Raw genomic sequence first — 15,570 nt, 5'->3', positions numbered from 1 at the left:
TATGTCTTTTCTCGAAAAGAAAAACTAAATAGATTTTTCTGATGAACGCTGGTTTTTGCTCAAGCACCACATTACTACGTTGTGGGGTACAGTTTGGTTGAAGATGTTCAGTTTGCTTTATTTGATGTTGCCAAGCAATTGTTTTGCTGTTGAAGCAGCTTTTATTGGAAAAATATCTTACGAGCATTACTCAAATCTTTAAGCTTCCCTATGAGCAATATCCAGTTAAACTGGTGATGGTTGTCTAAGCATTACATTGTGAATTAGTGTAACGCAGGTCCTCGGCACTAGATGGCTCCTCTTTATCATGTGGATCTAATCCGTCCACTGTTAAGATTTTAAAGGCCGTGTCTGCAGGCGATGTCTGCTATGGTCTGACCGATCTGATCACAGCTGTATTAGATCAGGCCTTATACAGACAGCAGACTTCAATGTTCAGACATCTGCAACACAGCACAGAATTGTCTTCTTATTTAGAAGCATACCAGACAAATGAGTCCAGAGGAATAAAAGAGAGAATCCTAACCAACCGAACACAGCAGTACTGGTTTAACCAACGAGTTTAGGGTTGGTTTTCTGAAAAAATGAGCCAGTTGAGTGGTCAAAAGGCCATCCTTCTGTCTGGTGACTGTCTGCTCTCTTAGTATTCCATTCCCTGGGGATCAAACTAATGACTGAGGTAGCTGAGCTGCATGAAAGCGTGCATGAAGACAATGTCAGCTTGGAGACAGTTCAGTCATAGGAGGGCTTTGCCTCAAAGTTGTTGCATGACAGAGTTTACGAAACCTTTCCTTAGGTCTACGACGCACTGTTTTCTGGCATGAAAATGTAATAACTCTGTCATTTTATCTGAATAACGCTGTCCTGTTTGTACACAAATAAGTGTATTGTTGATGGTGACTGTACGTCATGTCCTTGTGATGGGAATGTACAAACGGGGTACATACAGAGTCTAGACATCAGCGTCAGAGAGAGAAGAGTGAAAGCGTGGTTAAAAACCGCCCCTGGGTGAAGATTTCTGTGTCGACCTGAGTAAACTTCCTGACCTTCATGTTCAGGTCCAGATGGAATCTGTGGACTTTTTTCCTTCGGGCGATTTCTGTTGTGATTGTACAAAAGTACCATTATGTAAAGAGATTAAAAATGGTCAAATATGTTCAAAAGAGCAGAGAGTGCTTCACTCATGGAGAGCTGCAAGTCTTATCTATGATATTTTGTTGAAGTACAGCTTTGCCCTGACTTTCCAAAAAAAAGTTCATTCAAGTGTGCTATTTGTATGCTTCTTTAAAACTAAAAATGCCTACTTTTTATGTACTTAAAGTGATAGTTCACCCAAAAATAAAACATCTGTCATCATTTACTCACCCTTTTGTCTCGAACCTGTATGACTTTCTTCCATAGTGAACTGAACAACACTGGCCCCCATTCACTGCTTTTGGAAACCAATGCAAGTAAAACAACATTCTTCAAAATATCTTCTTTTGTGTTCTGCAGACGAAGGAAAGTCATACAGGTTTGATGTAATGATGACAGAATTTTCATTTTGGGTGAACTATATCACGTTAAGTGCACTTGACTTAAACTTGTCCCTGACCTGTACTTCTTATGATTGACATAATCAAAGCATCATTAAGTTGTCTAAGTATACTCGGCTTATAGTGTGGTTTACTCTTAATTCAGAAGCCTATAAAATACATTTCATAACATTGTCTTATAAAAGTACATGCCCACATTTATTGGATGTGTTGAATAGCACTGATAGAACTGTACCTGGTTTTCTTTGTAGACAGGGATAACTTAAGTTCTACTTGAAAGGGGACTTAGCATAACAAGTATTAAATGTACTTAAAGTGCAAAACAAATACAGAAATAGGTGCAATGTTTAGAAAAATCTATTGAAAAATATTATATGAAATATAATAAAATATCTATGTCTTTAGAGGTGTATTAAGACGTTACATAATGAAGCGCTATGTTTTTATTACCCTAGAATGAGCTGTTTCTGTCTACATACACCACTGGTCACCTTGCATGACGTTCACCATGTTGTGTCTGCAGTAGCCCTAAACGGACAATTATAGTAATTATAGTAAACACTACGTATAAGTTTACTTGACAAATAAAAACATATTTGTAAACTCAAAGCGTACAACTTAAAGATTTAAACAGATACAGTACATAAAAGTATATCTAGATGTATTCTGTACTTTTAAAAACAAGAAAGAGGGCTAATTTAGGCATTAGTATTAAACAAGTAGACTAGGAAAAGTAGCATACTCACTAAATAAACTGTCCCTAAAATATGCTTGTAGTGCACTATCGGTATGTGTATGTATTAAAATGAACTTGAAGTATACTTGTTTTTGCAAGGGTGAGCTTGAACTATCTATTTGGCCAACCAGTGGAAGATGGAGAAATGTTTGGGTAACCCGCTATTAAAACTCTACAGAGCTTTATATGGAGGTCTGTGAATTTCTGTCTGTCATCGTGCTGTCTGTCAGTGTGTAAAAGAGTTTCAGGTGGTACTGGGGTGTGGTTGGATCTTAAACTAGGTCAGATATAGCAAACTACATCCCCCCGCCACTGTTTTGACTGTTTTCAGACACCATTCAAAACACTTTCATCAGAATGACCTTATTTCACACATGAGCATGCCGAAGATACACACACCGGGGTCGTTTTTATAGTATGCTCACAAGCGTGACCTTACACTTTACAGGAATGTAAAAAGCTTTCAAATGAAAAAATCCACCGGATTTAGCCAGTAATGCGCAACTCAGCACTTTTTATAATGATGATTGTTACTAGTTTATAGTTTACTTTATAGTTTTATAAAAAATTTTCTTAATTAATTTGAATTTCATTTGTATGAAACGCATGTCCCCCTCCCAATGTTTAACTGTTTTGTATGGTGTATAAACATACATTTTTTCTTCATTTTTTGAATTAAGATAAAGTATAGGGGCTAATAAATGCATGAAAATCCTAACCAAAAGAATTATTTATTTATACAAATAAAACATGTTTTTAAAACATATATTTTCTTTGATTTTGTGTCATTGTTGACACAGACTATTATTTTTAAAGAATACAAATATGCACAAATGCAAGTAAGTAGTTACAAGATCAAAGGTCAACAAAGAAGGATTTTTTTGGGGGGGAAACATGTTTATAGGTATAATGTATAGATTTTAGTCTGCCACATCATGCTAGTTTTGGAAAATTAGCCTTACAACAATGACAGAAAACTCTACGCAAATAATGGGAATTTGCCACTGGTGTTATTGTTAAGATTTTTACAAAGTTTTGGTGGTGGTGCAAATAGAGCACTCTGTATTTCCACCATGGTTGCATTCCGGCCTAGGTCAAAAGATTTCATTGTTTTCATTACTTATCCCTATGAGAAATGATGCATGTAAATCATATATTAGACTTTAAACTGGCAGATCAATCATTCAGTCATAGCCACCAAATATGGGGAGCAGTGAGCTATACAGGTACAAACTCTATCCTCCTGTATGTGCAGCAGAGCAGTTCTTAGAAATTCGTGTAATGGTGCTGTGTTTGCATGAATGTAAGTAAATGGCTTCCCATGAGACAAGTGTGTATGTGTGTGAGGCTGTAGATTATCCTGTGGAAGGCGTGCTTGAGATCTTGCGGCCATGCGTGAAGCGAAATAGTGAAAGCAAGCATTGTGTGAGCCCAACCTAAAAGTCGGACTCTAAATCTGGGTTCAGGGTGGAACAAACTTGCACCGAAGAGCCGAACATCTGAGAGTGCTACAGTCAGGTCACGGAGCGGCAGGACATGACCAGACTCTACACCACAGCCAACGTGACGAGAGATGAAGAAAATGCAGCATAGTGGATCGGTTGTGCCGGGTTTGGAAAGTCCCTCTGGCTAATGGAGAGAGCTCATTCACTTCAGATCTGACCAGAGGATAGGACGACTGAAAATTACACCCAGTTTAAAGCTCGGGATATTAATACACTGAAAACAAGTGCTGAATGTTCAACCCAGTCTCAAGGCCGTGTTCGTGGATATGGAATCTATTCATTTATGTTCAAGGACATGTGGCTAACCAACACCTTACCTTACCTCACCCCAAACCCTAAAATCACAGCCGTAAAGGCTAATTTAGCCAAAAATGCGAGTTTCGCGAGGTGGCAAGACAACGCAAGGGGCTGCCTTGACCCCGTCCCATGCAAAGTCAATGAACAAAGCATGGGATGCATCTTGTGAAGTTAACATACGATTTTGCACAAAAGTAATTCATCTCGTAGATCTAAACTCGGTGGTCGGAAAAAGCATCAGCGCAACCCTGTTAGTGTGATCGACGGTTTTTCTAGAGTTCTGTGGCCTCCTGGGTGTTTTGTAGACCAGGCCAGGGACTCGCCTATCTGTTCCTCCCCAGATCACTGCTCTCTTTACAGGCCACAACACTCGGCCTCAGCGTCTGTGATTCATGAAGCGCCATATGTTCTTGCAACATGTATTTAGGACCAGGAACATGTGTGGAAAAGGTCAGAGCTTTCATTACATTTACGAATATTTCGGATTTATAACACATTTTGTGTCTAGAAATGTTCTGAACTGGATTGTATCCTTTCCATGTGATTGTAAATATATATCCAGAATAAAAGCTACAAATAGGCTGGCACAGAATCTATGCCTTGCGTTTCCATAATAACGTGGCAAACAGGGACTGAAACTTAGTACTCATTGACGGGAGGTAAACCAGAAAATAACCACAGAAAAAATTTAAATTCACAATATGTTATTATTGATTTTTCCAGTTTCAAGTTCCTTGAAAATATTTGTGTAAGGAAATAACATAATCATGAAATATAGGGTAAATTGAAATTAACTGTAAATTGTTAGACTTTTGTATTTTATTTTTGCATGATTTTTTCCCTAAAAATGTTCTAGGGACCCCTTGTAGTCTTCTGGAGAACCCCTGGGGGGACCCTGGATGCCAGTTGGAAAACTCATTAAGCAGATGCATTTATTCAAAGCGACTTACAGTGCATGCATTCAAGTCATACATCAGTATGAAGAGTTTCATCTCCACAGACTTTTCTTCATCCGCATTAATTTATTTGCCAAAATTGTTGATTTTTCCTTCCCGTCGGTGAAGGAAATGTGAGAAAGTAAACGAAAAGCAAATGATGTGTGGACCTGATCTGATATTACGCCATATAGGAAAAACATCAGAAGCATGTTTGTGTGCATGTTTGAGAGTGCTCTGTTACTTGATGCCTGAATTGTGTTCTTTATAACTTACAATGATGCAAAGAGAAATGTTTTCATTCGATCACTTGATACTCTGATGCTGGGAGATACTGTACCTCTCGTCTCGGTACTGTGCGTGTATGTGCACTTACAAAGAGTTCTGTTACATGTGTGAATGAAAAGCCGATTGCACCTGAGTTACTGCTGATCAACAGACGGCTTATTGTTTGAGTCTTTTCACCCTGCATTCTTTGGCCTTTGGTCGTGATTGCCATCACACATTTTGGATTCATTCCTTCTCCTCTTAGAAGTGTTTCGACCGAGTGATATTCTTAACAGGGCATGTGGGAACTTGGACTTGGTTTCGGTTTCCAAAGCGAGAGATACCACAAATAAAGAGTCAAACTCAACAACTAATAGTGGAAAATTACAAATTTGAAAGGTCAATCCGCTTGTTAAGACTGACATCATGCACCACCATATATGGAAGGTTATTTACCATTTCCAAACGCTGCATAAGATACTATGAAAATATATGCTCATGGTGAGCTGTAATACTATTAATAAACTGTGATCCTAACCTTTATCTTTATAACGAAATCCCACATGGCCAGTCAGCGTTTTAATCTTCATAATCGATTCAAATATTGATGTTAGAGATTCCGAGAGCCTGGAGACTGTAGTGAATCTTTGAGTTCGCTGACATATGCGATGTGAGTAAACAGTGCTCATTAACAACTGTTTAAGATGCAGCCCAGCTTGGAATGAATAGATGCTTAAACCCGAAAGGGTAATCCAATCCTTTCGTCACCACTTAACCACCAAATAAAGACAAGCTAAAGGACTCAGGACTGTCTGACATGGGTTTGTATTAGGGGTGCACGTATACCGGTATCGGGCCTGATACTAAGCTTGTACACACGTACTCATTCTCGTAAAAAGTGCCGATATCAAAGACCGATACCTCATGTGACATAATTGACAGAACTGACAGAAATCTGTTGTGACACTTGCTTTGAAAGTTTGTGAAAAGCACATTTCATAATGCGTTTAAGGTAAAGTTATTTGTAAATATGGAGCTATTCTATTTTTATTGGTCTCACTGTGTTGTGAAAAGGTACAGGCATCGGTGCAGGCATTGGTATGGGGGAAAACCAAAAAAGTACTCAAAAACTACAAATGTCAATGGTATCGGTGCATCCCAGGATTTTATGGATACCTGTTTGTTAATTGGTGGCTTGTCTGGATCAACACTCTTTTTTGGTTCATGAGATAGATTTTCTTGTGATGTCTTGCCCTGTTTTGGATGATCTGTGCTGTGAACATGAGGAAACAGGTGGTGTGTGTGTGATAGTATTCCAAGTTCATGTTTGTGCTCTTCATGTCTCTGGGCTAATTAGCCTGTGTGCTAATTACAGTGCTAACTTTAGAGCTGCAGGCCGGCAGATCGGGTCTAAACTGGGCCGGGCCGCAGGACAGCCAATCCCTGAGTGTTTGACGCACTCGCCCAGTTTAAAAAGATCTAGATCTATCACCAGGGGATGCTTCAGCGCACACACACACACAAGTTGAAGTGTAACAGAAATGTGTGGGTTCTTGGCTGTAGTTTGGGGACAAAATTGTTACATTTCTCAAATATATGTTAAAATAAAAGAATATAAATATGTTTTTTGTTAAACTGAAAGCTCCGCACAATTGCCACTTTACAGTAAATGGAAAAACAGCATTTAAAAAAAAATTAAACACTGTGTGTTGTCAAAGTTGATCTCTTTTCATTACTTTTTATCGGTGAAATATTTGTGAAACCCACAGATAATTTGTTTAATTTGTAGACAGTAATATAAGCTTTGAAGGTCCATTGTGTAATTTTATTTACACAATGTATTATTAGTAAAATAAATTACAAAAATTATAGCATCTCTTTTGAAATGTTGTCTATGATCGATACCAAAATGTCGGTGAGTGTTAAGATTTAGCCTCTGAAGTTTGTGACAAAATAAGTTGTGTGGATGTGTCTGTGTTGCCAGAGAGAAAGTTTAAATGTTGAATGCTCTGTGACTTACAGCAAGTGAATGGCTGCCAGACAGGAGCTGTACTGATGGAGATAACAGACTACCGGTATGAGAAACTCACAATGAATAAAGAGAACGAGAGAAACCCCCAAACAGAACATAAACTGCAATGACAGACAAGAGGAGTGAGATCAGAAGGGAATTTAGAGTAAACCCTGATATATGAAGCTAGGAACAGATTCAGTCACAGTTTCAGTCGTCCTTCCTGTTGAATGAGGTGAGGTCATCATTCACGGACTTTCTCACCCTCTGATTCCAGAGAAAACGACACATCCTGCACATGGGGATTTGACGTCATGCGCTGTACTGCACAGAACCTGCTCAGTTTACCAAACAGCAGTCAGTATTGCTTTACACATTAAAAAGCATTGAATTTAAAGATTCACTGACTATACAATCATTTCGAATGTACAGTGTTATATCATGTTTTTGCAACCCTCAACATTTTCTTTTTACCTCATTATAAATGCTGTGACGCTGGGGCCCAGTTTTATAAAAAACCACTGATGTATGTAAGTGGCTGCTAACTAGAAAAGAATATTAAGGATTAGCAAAAAGCACTAGTTTTTTTTCTATAGACAGCTAGTGAAGCAGAATAAAGCTGATCATACAGGTAATCATGTAATGCAATGATCACGAGATAAGCTTTATGTTTGTCTGTAGGTTTTACAAATATTAACCAGACAAGGAGTAAATAAGCAGATTGTTAATAATCAGATTAGTTTGGATTTTTTGTGTGTGTATAATGTGTCGGCTGGTCCCTGAGCTGTCTGTGGGAGTGCCGTTTGGATCTAAAACCAGGATGGGAAACTGGGTTTATCTCACAAACTGGAGATGGTTTGAGACTCTGGATAAATTGATAAGGCTGGATTAGTATTGAGGCTCTCATGTGAGCAAGGGAGCATTGCCTCAAGATCAAACAGATGTAAAAACATCTTAATTTTACAGCTGCATATACAAAAAACACAAACACACTGTTAACCTGCCCTCAGGTGTGTATGTACCCTCTATGTTTAAACTTCAAAGACTCTTTCTTAACAAAAAAAAGATCCACCCTCGATCCCAAACGGTTCCTCATAAGTCTATAATGGTCATCGACTGTAAGACAGCACACATTCAGGGTGTGAGAGGACATTTCCCAACTCTCCGTCTGAGTGATGGACTTCACAGTTTATTAAGAACATGACAAGATAATGACAGTCTTTACACTTTCTCAAAACTCCCCCAAATAAGGGATTAACTTAATGTGCAGGCTCAGTTTAGACTTTTTTACAGTCTGTATATCATAATGGTGCGATCAAACAGTGGTTTTGTGTGCAGAAAAGTGCCTCAATGCCCTGCAGCACACAATACACAGAAAATGAGAGTCAGAGACGTTGACATCACTGAACCGTGATGTCAGTGTTTATTGTGCTCGTGACCTCGCTGCGTTTGTGAATTTACACATGAAATACAATTAAAAGCTCAAATTCTGGGTGTGTTTCGACCTGTAATTTTCATGAGTCTGTCTTGTGCTTTCAAAACAATCCAAGCCTGTTTCAGGCAAGATCTTAAAGTTTTAGCTTCTAGACAAGCAAATTTCCACCAACAGCATGTGTGACATGCTGCCGGCTACCACAGAAAATATTTTGGACTTGTCCCTCAGTTTGTAACTACAAACAAAATCACACCTTCGGTAATGCCCTAAAGGAAGTCTATGGGGGAAGACATTGTGAAGCGTTCAAAGGCAGAAATTAAGACTATGTTAAATCTTTCGCAAATGTGAACTGCAAACTAAAGCGTTATCAATGGTGGGACTAATTCCTAAACTGAGAAACTTATGTCTTAAATATATATTTGTTTTCTTAAAAATGTTTTCAGGTTTTATGTGGTGTATGACAAATGTTGAAAGATGTATCTTTACTTCCATTCTACTTATAGCACCCCCCATACCCACCCTTATCAATAAACAGACGGTGTATAAAAAGACATCAGGGATGGCATTACACACCCTCTGTGGCATTTCCTCCATTTCCTGTATGTAAGTGTGTTTCGCTTCTCATAACCATCTGAGGAGTGTCTGCATACACAAAATCCCACGATGAAACGATTTGTATGTGTGTGTGTGTGTTTGTGTGTGTGTGTTAAGTATAATAGAAGGCTTTTATTTTATTTTTTAATCAAGTGGAAAATATGTGTATGTTATATTACAACATGTTGATTTCTAATGCCACTTTCTGTAAAGTCTAGTCAATTTTTATCATGTAAAATGTTTATTTGAGCTCATTAAAACATCTAATTTAAGGTGCAATGTGGACATTTTAGCAGCATTTAGTGGTGAGGTTGTGAATTGCAACCAATGGCTCACTCCACCCCTCCCATTCGAAGCACTACTGTAGCCTCACAAAACTAAGATGTCGTCACGTTTTCGCTTCTTTGCCGAAGCAGATGACGTATTTACGAAACGTGCTCTGTTGAGCAGTTTGTCCGTTTAGGGCTACTTTAGAAACAACATGGCGAATTCCATGTAAGGGTGTCCAACCGGGATGCATATAGAAATAGCTCATTCTGAGGTAATAAAAACATAACGCTTCATTATGTAAAGACTTTACACATCTCTGAAGACTCACTTATTCTATTTATGTATTATATTGCATTTCTGTCGATACATCCTTCAAAAAATGACACACTGGACCTTTAACATAATAACATTTGTGACCCTGTGAAAACCCAACTTAAGTCATTTCTTTGTGATTTATTTTTAATTAATATATTAATGTAAAGAACATTCTGTGATCTTGATATATTAAATATTGACTGAGTAATGTAATGTCAAACTTTGAATTGTGAAATTAATTAATTAAAATTAATAGTTGAAATCTTGATGCTTGTTATCTCATAGATTATGAGCTGCCGCTAGGGAGCAAACAGTACTGGCCTTGAACTTTCACCATTGCCTGAATCCATGCGGTTTTCGAAATGGTCAGGTCAAAACAAAGCACTGTTTTGATACCACCACAGCATTTAAATGTTTACTTTTCAGTGTGATGAACGTCTTATAGTGGTTTCAGTGTGTAAGACATATTTGTTGGTTTTTGCTTGTATTGAGTAAACACTTTTCATGTATACAGTGAGTAGACATAACAACAGTGTCTGGATGATGTCATTAACTACACCTCTCTCTCTCTCTCTCTCTCTCTCTCTCTCTCTCTCTCTCTCTCTCTCACAATTGTGTGTGTCTCTGTTTCAGTGGCTTCATTTAAACACTTTACAATGTAAACTTTGGCTCTGCATGACGCTCTTGTTCCAAACAAACCTACATTTCCTAATTTGCAAGCAGCCCTCTCTTATACATCTGGTGTTACTTAAAACAGCATTACAACTTCTAATATTTGAAAAAATATTTAGACTGTGCTCAATACTGATTCCCATTACACACTACAAATAAGACCCTATAACCAAAAATAAAACAAAGACACTGTAAAGGTATTCCAAATTTAGTCAAGCTTTTCTCTTTTTTTTTGTGTAGACATTTTTCTAAAGCTGGCGAGCTCGAATTCGATGCACAGTCAAAAAAAAAATTGCTGAGATGAACCTGGCTAGGTTTTGAGCATCTCCACAAATACACACACACAAACAAACACATAAGGAAGTATTTATCCCACAAACAGTCAAATCATCATCAGTGAGCCAAAATAAGTATTATGAAAGATAAATGCAGGGGAGTAGCGATCATTCTTACTAAGGGAAGGGGACATGTTCATCCAAGCCCTGCCCAAGCCATTTGTGATATTTCTACATATGTGCCAGGAATAATATATAACTTCTCAGAAATCAATGACGTAAAACGGCAGCCTTTCTGCACCAATAGAAATGTCAAATCGATAAATCACAACAGTCGTGTTCAAGAAGGAAACATCACATTGATTTTACCCATGGGGAAATTTATAATAAATGACAGAAAAAGAAAGAAAATGCCTTATATACTCTTTTCATTTATATCAATGTGTGTAATGTGATTCATAATGAAGGTTGGTTTGGAATAAAATGAATGGGGACAAATACAGAGTCTCCCTTTGGCTCTCTATATTTGCATTCTGACAAAATGACAAAATAAATAAAAGATGGGTTTGTCTGAAAGCTTCATTTCTTTATTTAACCTCATACATACCACATTAATATCATTATTGTTAAAATCTGATATTCTCCCTAGTCTGGCCAATAGCAGACAGAGAGAGTATATGTTAAGAGTCATCAAAAATATTCCACTTTCCAAATCATTTCTACGTTCCTGGAAGAAGTCAGTTGGCTTGGCACAGCATTCTGATCTTAAGTTTTGTTTTGTTCTCTTGGTTGTCCAAGATGAATTACAAACAGAGATGTTGAATAGGAGCTCAATGGTCTCTCTCAAATTGAAAATAAATGCACACCAATTCATTCTTGTGAAATAATCACAAATACATGTGATATCAAGCTGAGCAATCTTACATTTCCACTGATGCTTCTTAATAGTGTCTCAGGCTTTGCTCAGATTTGACAAAATCTCAAATCAATACTACGATATATTCTCTTCAAAATGCTGTGCTCAATTGTGTCTGTTTTTAAAACACAAACATTTGAAGCAAAGTTGTTATTTTAATGAACATAGCTGAGAGTCTGAGTTTCTACATTAACTCATTTGGAGGTTGGCTTTAGTTTAGTTTGCTGACATGCACACCCTTCACTGCTCCTCACTGTGGATGACATCACTCTTATTGCCAGTAAATGGAGATTCTGGGGAAAGTCTGATAATAAAGACAGATCCCAGTGGGCTGATCAGTCACTGGTCTACATGACTGACCTCAGATCAGTGGTGTGCATTGTCACAATAAACTCTATTATTGTTCAGAGGGGGGTGGGGCTGATATCAGATTAATGTTCCTTTATGAATGCAACACACACAAGAGGCAGACTCCAGGTCTTTGTCATGCACAAAGATTTTATCTTGTTACTTTTTCATGCTCCTTGATTTTCTTGCAAGGTGAGGTTATAATATATCATAAAGAATTGCCCATCTTTGATAAACTATGGCAATTGTGTTTTATTGCACAGCTTTTATGATACAGTTTACTGCATAGCGTGTCATTTCTTCTTAGTCAGACACAATAGGAATTGGTTTCCTTGTACGTGTCCCTTTGAAAAGAAGTATTTTGACACTGGAAAAAATATGCACGTTAGCTTTAACTTCTCTATCTTTTACCCTCTCCTACTGTCCTATCTCTCTCTCGCCCTCCATTTTTCCCCTTTCTCAGTATCTGTATTGTCTTCTGAAGAGGAATAATTAGATATGATCCCACCAGATGACATTTCAATGACTTGCTGTGACCTACATAAAGGCGTAGCGAACAGAATGTGCGCTGGATCGTCTCAGGACACAGACCCATGATAACCACCTTTGGGCCATTACTTGACCGCACCATTCTGTGCAGATCCGGCCCATCCAGTACAGACACGGTTTCATTTTCCACTGTGAGGCTGATAACAGAGCTCCTTGGAATTTAATACAAACGCATTAGTGTTGTGTTGATAATGCAAGTTTGCAGACGATATGGGATACCGACCGTGTTATGGAGGACAATCAGATAGTTTTAGGACTCCTTTTCTACTTTATTAAATGTCAGAAAAAACACGACTCATGACCGATAAAGTAAAATAAAAAGGCATTTGTTTACTTCTCTCCAAATATGCAACAGGTGACCAATCCTAAGTGGTAACATTACTGCACTCTTTTCACCAGCGCAATTCCAGGCCGAACCGAGAATGGTTTGTACAGTTGTGGTGTGAAGAATCCGGCTCAAGTGGACATAGGACTTTAACCTTGTTATTTTTTGAAGAACCGTTTCCTGAATGTCAAAAGGTGGCTTGAATCATGACTCCAACCATCATGCATAAAAAAGCAATCATTAGTATTATTGATGTTATAAAAAATCTGCTAAATGGCTAAATGTAAATGTAACACTACAGAAGGTGCTATTAGTTAACATTAGTAAATGCATGAGATAATAATAGCTAACAATGAAGAATTTAGTTTTTCAGCATTTCTTAATCCTTGTTAACGTTAGTTCATGTCAATACAGTTATTCATGTTAGTTCATGGTGTATAAACTAATGTTATAACACGGCTCGTTGGAATGCTTGATTCTGATTGGCCAGTCGCAACATTTGCAGGTTCGTTATTCCCAGACAACAACCTCTTAAAACTAACAACACATGGTAACAGTTTTTGCTGACAAATGAAATATAAATATGTGTTTTAATAGCATATACGACATTATTTTTACAAATGATAAAACCAATTTGCCTGCTCGTGGCATTTGAACGTCGTTTATTACCTTAAAACCGAAACTAAACAGCTTTTCCTTCTCATTTCCAAATTCTCATTTCATGTCTAGTATTTTTCTCATGTGGCAAATGTGATAAGCAGGATAATGTACAAGCAGCCAGCTGTTATAACGAAATAAGCCCCTTTGTTGTAACACAAGACCCTCAGCCGGATGCCTGTACATTATCCCTTACTTAACAGTGACAACGTTTGATTTTAATAATGTATTAGTAAATGCTGAAATTAACATGACATAATATTAATAAATCTATTACCTTGTACACTAACGGTACTGTTTAGTGTGTTGACAAAATGTTTATATGCTCTCCAACATGTAAGTCGCTTAGGATGAAAGCGTCTTCCAAATGAATGAATGTAAATATATTGTAAAGTGTTTTACCAAAATTTAAATTGTGCTTTCTTGTCTTGGAAGAGATAGCAGCCACCCCGAACAGTCTTATATTTAAATAGAAGTTTTGAATGGGCAACTCACAGAACTTTCAGGAAAGGTAAAAATATATTTATAATTATTGCGGAAAGTATTATTAATATAGTAAAGCTATACCATAAACATGTCTATCACTCTAAGGCAGTTCCCATAAAAGTTCCCATGAGCATCTTAAAAAACCTCTAAGATCTGGAAGTTATTTAGAAACCGAAACGATAGCCCTTTAAAAGTGCTTAGATCTCGCCGGAATTCCCTTCTCATTTATTAGACTGTAGTCCTGCAGTCTGCCCACAGAGCTTGGCTGCTTCCCATACCCGCTCAATAGCAGCTTTTCAAGGGCTTTTAAAGACGGCTTGTTCATCAGTGGCATCCCACCGCAGCGGGAGCATGAAAAGCCCAAATGAAGACAAAGCCCACAGCATTGTATCTGAGGAGATACTGCTCACAGCAGTATAAGACAATGATGAACAGATGGATTATCAGTGTGTTATTCATGAATAAAGTTTACACATTTTAAAACAATACTAAGTGTAATTTAAAAATGCATTAATGTTGCATTCCGATAAAGACCATTAGAAAGTGAAACAAATCTTTTTTGTCTTTAAACCCTACTGTAGTGTGTTTCTTGATAGTAAATGCTTTATTTATTTATTTGTGATCTTTATATTTGAATGCCCTTGCACTAATATCTAATGCAATGACACATTTTAAAGTGTGCCATATTTTCAAATAACATCAGCAATTGATCGATTAATGAGTCATGAATAAATATAGCATCGACATTAAATAACGAATCATTTCAAGGATGTAAAGGGTTTTTCTTGTTGATTTGTTCATCATTTTATATCCTTCTCAAACCAAACACACTTACAAGCTTAATAATCTTCAAAGGAGAATAAAATGCCCCCCTCTCAGCTTCTGTACACTAAATGTTGACATGAAGTTTATAATGTGTGGGTTACCCAAGTAACATGCTGTGTGAATTATAGTGTTGGAGGGAAAGCTTAGCATGTGAAATAGTCTCTAATCCAAAGTTCATGTCTAGACACTGCTCACAATACTGTAGCTACTGTAACAGTATCACTAAATATATATATATAAATAAATAAATATAAATACACATATATCTTGTTTTAAAGATGTTTAGATTTGTCATACAATTTTCAATAAATTACATTAGCTAACACCTACCCCAACCCTAACCTTAATAAACAACTGTTGTCAGCGCAACAAAAATTGTCCAGTATTGAAGTGCGCATATAGACCTTTTTACTGTCTTTAGTCACATCTGGTTTCCATCATAAATGTGGTGCACATAACCAAAATGTTGAGTGTAGTTGTTTATTAATGTGTGCTCTTTAAACTTTCATCTGACTCACAGAACACTTATTACTGCGAAGGTTCCCTGGGAGCGATGGGTGATTAGGTGTTTAGCACAATGGTGGGTTTGATTTGAAAAGGCTTAAAGGCTCAAACTC

This window comes from Barbatula barbatula, assembly GCF_947034865.1.
Source record: "Barbatula barbatula genome assembly, chromosome: 17".
Lineage (NCBI taxonomy): Eukaryota > Metazoa > Chordata > Actinopteri > Cypriniformes > Nemacheilidae > Barbatula > Barbatula barbatula.
Note: the sequence above shows the minus strand (reverse complement) of the source record.